This window comes from Pan paniscus, chromosome 4, assembly GCF_029289425.2.
Source record: "Pan paniscus chromosome 4, NHGRI_mPanPan1-v2.0_pri, whole genome shotgun sequence".
Lineage (NCBI taxonomy): Eukaryota > Metazoa > Chordata > Mammalia > Primates > Hominidae > Pan > Pan paniscus.
Window position 1 is genome coordinate 112,061,175 of NC_073253.2, and position 10,671 is coordinate 112,071,845.

Here is a 10,671-nt window from a genome sequence, read left to right on the forward strand (position 1 = left end):
AGCCGTGAGCTAATTAAACCTCTTTTTTAAAAAAGTAAATTACTCAGTCTCTGGTATTTCTTTCTTTCTTTTCTTTTCTTTCTTTCTTTCTTTCTTTTTTTCTTTTTTTGAGATGGAGTGTCACTCTGTTGCCCAGGATGAAGTGCAATGGCGCTATCTCAGCTCACCACAACCTCCACCTCCCGCGTTCAAGTGATTCTCCTGCCTCAGCCCCCCAAGTAGCTGGTGTCAGGCCTCTGAGCCCAACATAAGCCATCATATCCCCTGTGACCGGCATGTATACATCCAGATGGCCTGTTCCTGCCTTAACTGATGACATTACACCACAAAAGAAGTGAAAATGGCCTGTTCCTGCCTTAACTGATGACATTACCTTGGGAAATTCCTTCTCCTGGCTCATCCTGGCTCAAAAAGCTCCCCCACTGAGCACCTTGTGACCCCCACGCCTGCCCGCCAGAGAACAACCCCCTTTGACTGTAATTTTCCTTTACCTACCCAAATCAGATAAAACAGCCCCACCCCTATCTCCCTTCACTGACTCCCTTTTCGGACTCAGCCCGCCTGCACCCAGGTGAAATAAACAGCCTCGTTGCTCACACAAAGCCTGTTTGATGGTCTCTTCACACGGACGCGAGTGAAAGCTGGGATTACAGGCGCCTGCCACTGCGCCTGGCTAATTTGCTATTTTTAGTAGACATGGAGGTTTTGCCGTGTTAGCCAGGCTCGTCTTGAACTCCTGACCTCAGATGATTCACCTGCCTTGGCCTCCCAAACAGTTGGGATTACAGGCGTGAGCGACCGCACCTGGCTTGGTATTTCTTTATAGCAATGCTAGAACAGACTAACATAAAAACCTTGACTTAGTGGCTGCAACTCTTTGATATTTCCAACTATACTATATTTTGCTAGGCTAACCTTGGTTTCAGAATACCTATTGTGGCAATGGTCTTCATGGTATGTTTGAATTGATTATTTTCTCAATTGACCATTTTAGGCCATAATAATGACTAGTTACAAAGGCAATCAATGGAATGTGCATAGTGCGTTTGATTTAGTAGGATTAGAGTAATTGTATTTGTGACATTTCAAACACTCAGTTGAATTAAACATGTGGCAATTCCATCTGTTGGAACTAGGATATGTGATATATAGGTGCTATGACCAAAATACCTAAATTGACAAACTAGAAATAGATTTCCTTATACAGGTCAGACATAGTCACTGATAAGCAGATCATGTTAGTAGAAAAAGTTTCACATCAATAACATTAAAATGTAAGGTATTTTGGAGATAGAATATGTTTGTTGAAGAGTGAAAGAAAGTAAGAAAAATGCAAAATTTCTTTGGAATTTTGGTAATTTAGAACCTTAAACATGAAGCATTTCATCAATCATTAATCTTAAAGTTTTTTTTTTTGGTAGATGTTACTGGGAACTTTAAAAAGTAATAATGGAGTCTTTAATAAACAAGAAACTGGAAATTCAAACACTGAAAATATTCACACTTAGGGAAATAGGATGAAATACAGCTTTTATATCATATCAGTGGCAGGAAAAATAATCATTCATTACACTACCTGGTTGTTTTATTATGTAAAAATAGTGATAACATCTTTCAAATAATTTGACTTCCCACTGGTCCTCTGAAGGAATCTCTGTCAGTAGGACAAAGATCAACACTTGGTCACAAGTTAAAACAAATGTCTGTGAACATCTTTATAGGTGTCACCTTATGAATTAAAATTTGACCATATCATTATTGTTGGGGGCTTCAGTTAGTTCATTGTATCTTGGAACAATATAATATGGATCTGCCAGAAGTCAGAGAATTAACATTTTCTATTTGGTTTTGGTGGCACATCTTTATGTTGTAGACATAATTACTTCCACTTTTTACACAGATTCCTTATTGTTGCCAGTTGTAAAGTTTTTTGGTCATATATTTTGATTGCATGTATAATTAGGAGCATGCCCATTTGGGAATAAGCTTCATTAAGACAGCATTCCGCAAGATGCGGGCTGTTGAACCTAAGTTTGCCAGACTAGGAGTCAACATTATTAATAATTTTTAGGGACGGTCCATTGTGTCCAGATATCTATAGTTAGCAACTCCAACGTGGGATCTTTTATTTGAAGGTATATAAAAATGTAAAAATAACTGGTTGAAAAATTATCAAACTTCTCTTTTGAAATAATAATTGATAACATTCACTGAGTGCTTAATGCATGGTAAGCTTTATAAACACTACTTCATCAAAACTTTAGTTTACCTGAGATAGGTAGTGTTTTCAATTTTGTTAAAAATAATTTTGAAAAAGATTAAATCATGACTATTTTACAGATATAAAAATAAACACTTGCTTAAGACTTTATTTATTAATCAAAGAGAGAACTAGACAGATGTTACAGCTGATTCAAAAACAGTCCAAAGGACAAACCCACTTGTAGATCAGAAATATTAAAATGAATGTACAAATGAAAGCAAAATATTTCTTTGAATAATGTGGTAAAGGAAGTCAATCAAACTTCTACTTAACTGGAAAAAAATGCGTATGTCTACCGACAAGAAATATTTTGTATTGCTTTCAATTATTTACAACTTACAGAGTTGTAAGATGGTTCCCATGGAATCAAAATTAGATAATCTGGGGTGATATCCTCTAGAAAATGCATAGTTATTCACTTAAACATAATTTCCGTAATTTCCCCCATACCCTCACTTTATAATGATGAAATCAAGGTTCAGAGAGGACAGATTTTTTGAATGGGGATATTAACTAGTAGAAAAGTTCACTGCCTTATGGAAAGGAATGGATACCAGAGTTAGATAATAGAAGTAGGATATGTGAAATGAGTGAATGAAGTCACCAAAGGTATACGTATCTCCAAGGCTTTGTGAAGAAACTCACAAAACAAAGGATGGAGAGGATTCCAACATGTTCACGTGTTTAAAACTTTACTCTAACAATGGGAATCCCTCTACAGTGCATGCCATTCTAATGAGAAAAAATATGCACAATCTGTACAAACGGTATTAGAGCCACATTGTATTCCCCTTAGTGTCACCTCATAGGAAAGCCTGGGGAAGAATTTGAAAGGGGTTTGTGATGCAAAGAATGAACTATCAAAGGATTACCTTGAGCCTGTAGGCTAGAGAGATTATTGGTATGGTGCAGGTTTCTACTTGCTCATCTGACTTTAAGGTAAGTCCAGTTAGATAACAAACTATATGGTAACACCTTGTTATGTCATCACTGCCTGGAAGGAAGCTGGATAGGAGTATGACAGAGGCTCATTTTTCTGGTGTCCTGGTAGGTTGTGTCAAGCATGAGCAGTTGCTTAGATGGCTTTCTCTCATCCCTGCCACTTACCAGAATCTAGAGAGGTTGAGCCTACTCAGAGTGGGTAGTGAGAATAAAATAGAAAATTAGAATAAATAACATGCTGGTGGATATGTAGCTAAAAAGTGACAGAGCCCATATTCAAAATCAAATTCACCTGATTCCAGATCCAGATGCCTAACTTCTTCACTACATGGTTTATCATGTTTTGTTTGAAAAGCTGGATGCAAGAGGTACATGGGGACTTCCTCACTGTCTCCAGTGTCTCTTCATTGAGTCATTTGGTGGGATTGGCGTTGACTCTGATTGGTGGCAGTGTCTGCTGTGTGCTATGACTCTAGGAGAGGAAGCCTCCACACACCTTTAGCAGCAAAGTGACTTGTAGAGTGTAAACTGAAAGCAGATTCCACTGTATCAGGCCTGGAAACATGCAGGATGGTATCATCAGACGCTGTCATCAGTTTCTTGTTTCCTACTACTTACTCACTTCATCTTTAGCATCCTATGGGAAGTGCACAGGATCAAATATAAGCAAGAGCTATGAGTCGAAAGTCTTGGATATTGTCCCAGACCTTAAACATCGTTAGCTTTTCTATATGTCCATTTTTCTTATTAATAAAACAAGGATAACAGCATTTGATCTATATAGCATCTGTGCAATTATTTCCATGAGAGAATGTAAAATGGGAAAAATATTTTATATATAAAAACTGATGCAGATCAGGCCAGGCGCGGTGGCTCACGCCTGCAATCCCAGCACTTTGGGAGGCCGAGGCGGGTGGATCACTTGAGGTCAGGAGTTCGAGGCCAGCCTGGCCAACATAGAAAACCCCATCTCTACTAAAATTACAAAAATTAGCTGGGTATGGTGGTGGGTGCCTGTAATCCCAGCTACTCAGGAGGCTGAGGCAGGAGAATCACTTGAACCTGGAAGGCAGAGGTTACAGTGAGCTGATATTGCGCCACTGCACTCCAGCCTGGGAGACAGAGCAAGACTCCATCTCAAAAAAATAAAAATAAAAAGAAGTAATGCAGATCAACCTCATTTCTGCTCAATCCCAGAAATGTGGATTTAGACAATGTCTCTAACAAGCAGAGAAGTAGAATAATTTGGATATTAGATTATTTAGAATCACTCTTCAAAGAGCTCCTATGTCCACATGTGTTAACTGTACATTGTTTCTGATTATTTCTATTGCAAATGACAAAAAACCAATTCAAATGGATTCAAGCAAAAAGGACCTTTTTTGTGTGTGTTGGAGGGGGTGGATATCTGAAAAATCTAACTGTAGATGTGGCTTCAGGTGTGACTGAATCTGGTGGTTTAAATGTCACTATCAGGACCTGGTTGTCTCCTCCCCTGCCCCACTTTCTTTCTCTCTTGATTTCTAGACTTTGCTTTCCTTTTCATTTGTTTCATTCTCAAGCGGGTTTCTCAGACCACATAGCAAAATGGCTGCTACTCACTTTGGACTTATGTTGGAGAGATAATGCCTTTCTATTACTCCTCTGAAATCTCTGTGATTCATATAGTTGGCTCTACTTGGCTACTCAGGCTGTTTTTGTTTCCTGACCCAACCTTGGGGCCATGGTTGAAGTCAGCCTCATGAATGCCATGTGAATTGAGACAGTGGAAGAGTAGACCCACAAAGTACAGGGTACTTTTACCAGAAGAAGAAGAAATGTTGGTATTGCAGAAGTGAAAACCTTTTGGAGGTATTTGTGATGGAAAAATGATTAAATTATTCTTATTAACTAGCTATGAGATCAAAACTGTAAAATATGAAAAGTGCATCAGTTAAAATGCCATTCTGGGCATGGTGGCTCATACCTGTAATACCAGTGCTTTGGGAGGCTGAGGCAGGAGGATTGCTTGAGGCCAGGAGTTTGAGACCAGCATGAGCACTTTAGTGAGATCCTATCTCTACAAAATGATAAAAATCTTAGCCCAGCATGGTGGCACATGCTTGTAGTTCCAGATACTCAGGAGGCTGAGGTGGGAGGATCACTTGAGCCTAGGAGATGGAGGTTGAAGTGAGCCAAGATTGCACCACTGCTCTCCAGCCTGGGAAACACAATGAGACCCTGTCTCTAAGAAAAACTTATAAAATGTCATTCTTATTTTGCTATGGAGACATTAGGGATTTTGGGGTCTTAGAGAACAAAGTACTTGAAATTAGAATAACAATTCTATCAGAAATACTTCGAGTGGTTATTAAATAAATATTTATTTGTTGAATTCTTTTTTTTTTTTTTTTTTGAGACTAAGTCTCGCTCTGTTTCCCAGGCTGAAGTGCGGTAGCATGATCTCGGCTCACCGCAACCTCCACCCGTTTGGTTCAAGTGATTATCCTTCCTCAGCCTCCTGAATAGCTGGGACTACAGGGGTGTGCCACCATGCCCAGCTGATTTTTGTGTTTTTAGTAGAGACACGGTTTCACCATGTTGACCAGGCTGGTCTCAACTCCTGACCTTAAGTGATCCACCCGCCTCGGCCTCCCAACGTGCCGGGATTACAGGAGTGAGCCACCGTGCCTGGCCAATATTTATTTAGTTGAATTTTTAAAATTTATTTTTCTAATAGAATAAGGGAGAGCATTAGAAGTAGTTTTCATAAGACACAATAAATATAAACCTGTCATTTACCTGTCTAGCCCTGATATTCTGAAATCTGGAACTTGGGTTTAGAACAAAATGGATTCAATTAATCCTTTTTTTTTTTTTTTTTTTTTTAGAGAGAGAGATTTGTATGATGCTGGCTGGTTTATTCATTCATTCAATAATTATTTATGGACATTAATGTACAAAGCACCCTAATCTTTAAAAAATTCAGTCCTGGTTTTGCTGTATTAGTGTGTGTTTTTCTGATCTTAAAAAATTATATGAATGATATAAATGGTCAATTCACAAAAGATAAAATTCAACAGATATATGAAAAGCTGCTTAACCTCAATAGTAATAGGGAGATATAAATTAAAATAAGATTCCTTTTTTGAATCATCAGATTGCCAAAAAAAAAAAAAACTTTGATAATATCAGTGGGAGGCAATGGTGAATATGAATTTTATAGTCATCATAGAGGGAAATTTTACAATCTGTTAAAACTTAAAATATACACAAGAACTTACATAAAAGAATGCTTATTATGGTATTGTTTATAATAGAGGAAAAATTATAAATAACATAAGATTATAGCAAGGGAAGAATGGTCAAATGGGCTACCAAAAAATGCATACTTAGGAATGTCACACAGTTACGAAAAACAATGTGTGTGTGTGTTTGTGATATTAGGAACAATAAAATATCCCCTAATCCAAACATGGATACATAGATTATATTACATTTTTATACAAATATATTTCTAAATACATAAAAAAACTTAACCTATAATAATGTTTTTCCTCCTTTAGGATGTGGGGAATGAGCCTGGCTAATGGGATGTTTATCTGCATTGTTTGAAAGGGTTTACAAGAACGTTCTCACTACTTGTTTAATTAAAAATTCAATTACTTTTTAAATTTGAAACATGCATATGAGTGTAATACATATTGAATTCCTACAACAACCAATATTTACTCTATCTATATAAAGAGCCTTACATTTTGATATAATGTTATCCTTTTCATAAATGTATTTAATTAAATATAATTTTTATATTCTTGGAAGACTACTTGAAAAACAAAGACCTGTGTCAAATAGGTTTGAAAAAATTCATGCTCTCCAATGCAGTAACTATATGTAACTATTTAATTTAATTTTACATTAATTAAAATTATATAAAATTAAACATTCTTTGGTTGCAGTAGCCACATTTTAAGTGCTTAATAGCCACATGTGACTAGGGTCTTCCACATTGGACAACATAGATATAGAACATTTTTTATCATCACAAAAAGGTAATCACTGTTAGATAGAGCTGATCTAAATCATTTTATCTTTCAGGTTCTCTTGCCTATCTTTTGAAAATATAAAATGTATTAATTATAACCAATGAAAGACAAAAAAAATCAAACATTTATATCTGTCATCATGTAGCGTTTCTACAGTTAACTGGTGCCAAATAAATTTTTTCCTGAGCCCTTGAATAATTTACTGTTTGGAAACATTCAGATTTCCCGTGTTTGAGTAAAACTTTTCCTTGAAGTTTTCCAAGACTTGTATATGAGAGAACTCTGAAGTGTGGGATGTGAGGGATGAGGCATAATATTAGAGTCCACTTCGCACTAGGATAGAGTTAGCTAATTTTGTTAAAAATTTATAAATCAGGGAAACAGTCAGACCCCTGTGCAAGGGATTTGCCACCTTTGCTCTTATGGCTGAAACCAGGGAGCCTGCGAATTTTCAGTGAGTTGATTCACTGCATGCTTTCCCACAGGAGCTGTGGGGTTTGTGGATTTTTATTAAGCATTTTCTAGGAGATTCTGTCTTTTCTGGGTTGTAATTCTCATGGGTTCAGAGTGCAAATGCCTAGGTTAATACCTCCAGCTCCAAGAGGGTCTGCAGGATAATGGTGTAACTGTGACAAATACGGTCATGCCAAAAAACAGAAGCCACTTCACATTCAGGGAGGAAGAGAATTAACACCGAGAAGAGGCTTACACAACCATTGCAAGGATACGAGAGGGAAACGGGTATAGATTAGAAAGATTGCTTTTGGGAAATCTCAGGAAAGCTACCATCAGAAATCCTTGGTATCTTCAGACTCTGAAAGTTGCTGAGAAACCCCCATGTCACCCCTCTGCGCATGTCACATACCTGCCAGAATCTGCTGCTGCTGGAGAAATATGGCTGCTTCTTTTCTTTCTCATCCCTCCAAATTGTACATGACTGCTTGACACTGATGAAATCTAGCTAGAGCCCTGCTGTCATGGAAGCCTGGGAAATGTAGTTTCCAATTTTTCTGCTCTTGAGGGACAGGCAAGAGCTATGGATGCAAGAAAGACACAGAGTGGCACAAACCTTAACCCTGTCCAGCAGGCACTGTCCTACCCTCTGTCCTAGAGCATTGCCGCCGCATGTCCATGTGTGTGAAAGTGGGAGTGAGGCAGTTTCTTCCGACCTTTGCATTGGAACATGTGCATTTCTAAGATCTATTCAGTAACTTGGAATAATTAAGATGAGCCTTTAGATAACTGACCCTCAAACTTGTTGCCTGTAAGTGTCACTGAGAAGTGATCTAAAAACAGATTCTTGAGCCCCCTTCATAACTACTGCACCAGAATAGTGGTTGGAGGTTGGCCTGGGGAGCGGTAGTCCTGGGAATCACCAGCTGCCTGCAGTGCTGATGAGGTACCACCTCTCAGACCAGTGTTAGAAAGAAGAATGGATTTTCCCCCTGGGTTTCTGGAAGGTCAAGCCAATTTTGTCCTAAATTTATACATTTAGGTTTTAGAATGAAAAAGCCATAGTCAGATGCTGGTAAATGGTCATATTTTTGGGGATTGCAATGACTGCGATTCATGATGTCAAATCATTAACCTGATCATAGTCCCTGAGACTATGAAGAAACTCCAGAAGTGAAATGTGGATAAAACCCCGAGTGTTGGCAGAGTTTCATTTTGTAAGGAGAAGAGAAATGAAATATGTTGAAACTGTATATATATTAATGAATATATTTTTTCTCCATTGTTAAAAGGTCCACTGTAGATATATATTTACTGTATTTACTGCTGCCTGTGCAAATAAAAGACACACAAAGCACATACTGGGCTGATTACACTATTTTTTATTATGAAAATATAATTTAAGCTAAGGCCAATTCTAAGACGCAACTGACATCTGTGAAGGGTATTCAGGGAACTTCGGAGCAAGAAGGTACTAGTTGCAATGCTATGATGGGCACATTAAAAATCCTTTTGTTTGTGTGATTAATTGGATGTTCTCTGGAAGCATGAAATATGAACTGATTTCTAGTTTTTGTAAGGACGCTGGTTAATTTGTAAGGTGCTTAGAATATATGATTTTCAGTATATCATTTTTTCCCTTATAAGTAAATGGGGAGGAGGAGTGACTTGGTAAAGAAAACAAGAGACTGGCTTTGTATATATTATACATACTGTTTTGCAGCCTAAGTAAGTTTGCAGAGTAAATGTATGCTGGGTGGGATATCTTGTACTCTCACCTTTGCCAAAGTTTATTAAGAAATGAATTTGTGCCAGAAGAATAAAATCATGTAAAAGTTACTCAGTCAGGTAAATTCTGAAAGCAGACTTGCTGGAGCAATAAACTTGATGAATGATGCTGTTTACAATTCAAGAAATTTCCTTTTATGAATCTGTATTAAAAATGGAAAATCTGTGAATTTTAAAATACATAGAAACTTGCTGATTTTTAGCATAGGCTTTGAGCTATTGGACTTTGAGGGTTTAAAAATATTCATTTCCGGCTGGGCACGGTGGTTCACGCCTGTAATCCCAGCACTTTGGGAGGCTGAGCCACGTGGATCACCTGAGGTAAGGAGTTCGAGAGCAGCCTGAGCAACATGGTGAAACCCTGTCTCTACTAAAAATACAAAAATTAGCCAGGCATAGTGGCGGGCACCTGTAATCCCAGCTTGGGAGGCTGACGCATGAGAATTGCTTGAACCTGGGAAGCAGAAGTTGCAGTGAGCCAAGATGGCGCCACTGCACTCCAGCCTGGTTGACAAAGCAAGACTCTGTCTCAAAAAATAATGATAATAAATAAAAAATTAAAATACTCATTTCCTCTGGTGTCAAATGTAAGAAAATTCTTTGTTGTTGTTGTTGTTGTTTTTGTTTGTTTGTTTTTGTTGTTTGAAACAGGTCTTGCTCTTTTGTCCACGCTGGAGTGCAGTGGCATAATCTTAGCTCACTGCAACCTCTGCCTCCCAGATTCAAGCAATTCTTCTGCCTCAGCCTCCTGAGTAGCTGAGACTACAGGTGCCTGCCACCACGCCTGGCTAATTTTTTGTATTTTTAGTAGAGGCTTGGTTTCACCATGTTGGCCAGACTGGTCTCGAACTCCTGACCTCGTGAACTGCCCACTTTGGCCTCCCAAAGTGCTGAGATTACAGGCGTAAGCCACTGCACCCGGTCAATATAAGAAAATTCTAGATGGTGATATAAACATGGGTACATGAAGGGAAAGAGTCTGAACTCTTGACACCAGGAAGAAACTGTGAGCAGTTAAGTGAAATCTAAGAGGATGAAAAGTACTGGAAGATTAAACTGGCAAATTTATCTGATTCCACTTTCAGATTTCCACATTCAAATCTGCCAAATATCGTATTTTTACTTTCAGGTCTTACTGCCTATTAGAGCGAAGGAAGAGGAAATCTTTGGCTAACTGGTCAGAGAAAACAACTGGATTAA

The 10,671-nt window shown here is 38.1% G+C and overlaps 1 long non-coding RNA gene across 1 annotated transcript in view; it reads right to left on the reverse strand.

The window, feature by feature from the left end:
* The window catches only part of LOC117980357 (uncharacterized), a 31,594-nt gene extending 23,326 nt beyond the window's left edge, over nucleotides 1–8,268 (reverse strand). Inside the window, exon 1 of the long non-coding RNA XR_004671631.2 lies at nucleotides 8,096–8,268. This is a non-coding gene — a long non-coding RNA (uncharacterized LOC117980357). The remainder of the gene's footprint in view (nucleotides 1–8,095) is intronic.
* Between the last annotated feature and the right edge of the window lie 2,403 nt (nucleotides 8,269–10,671).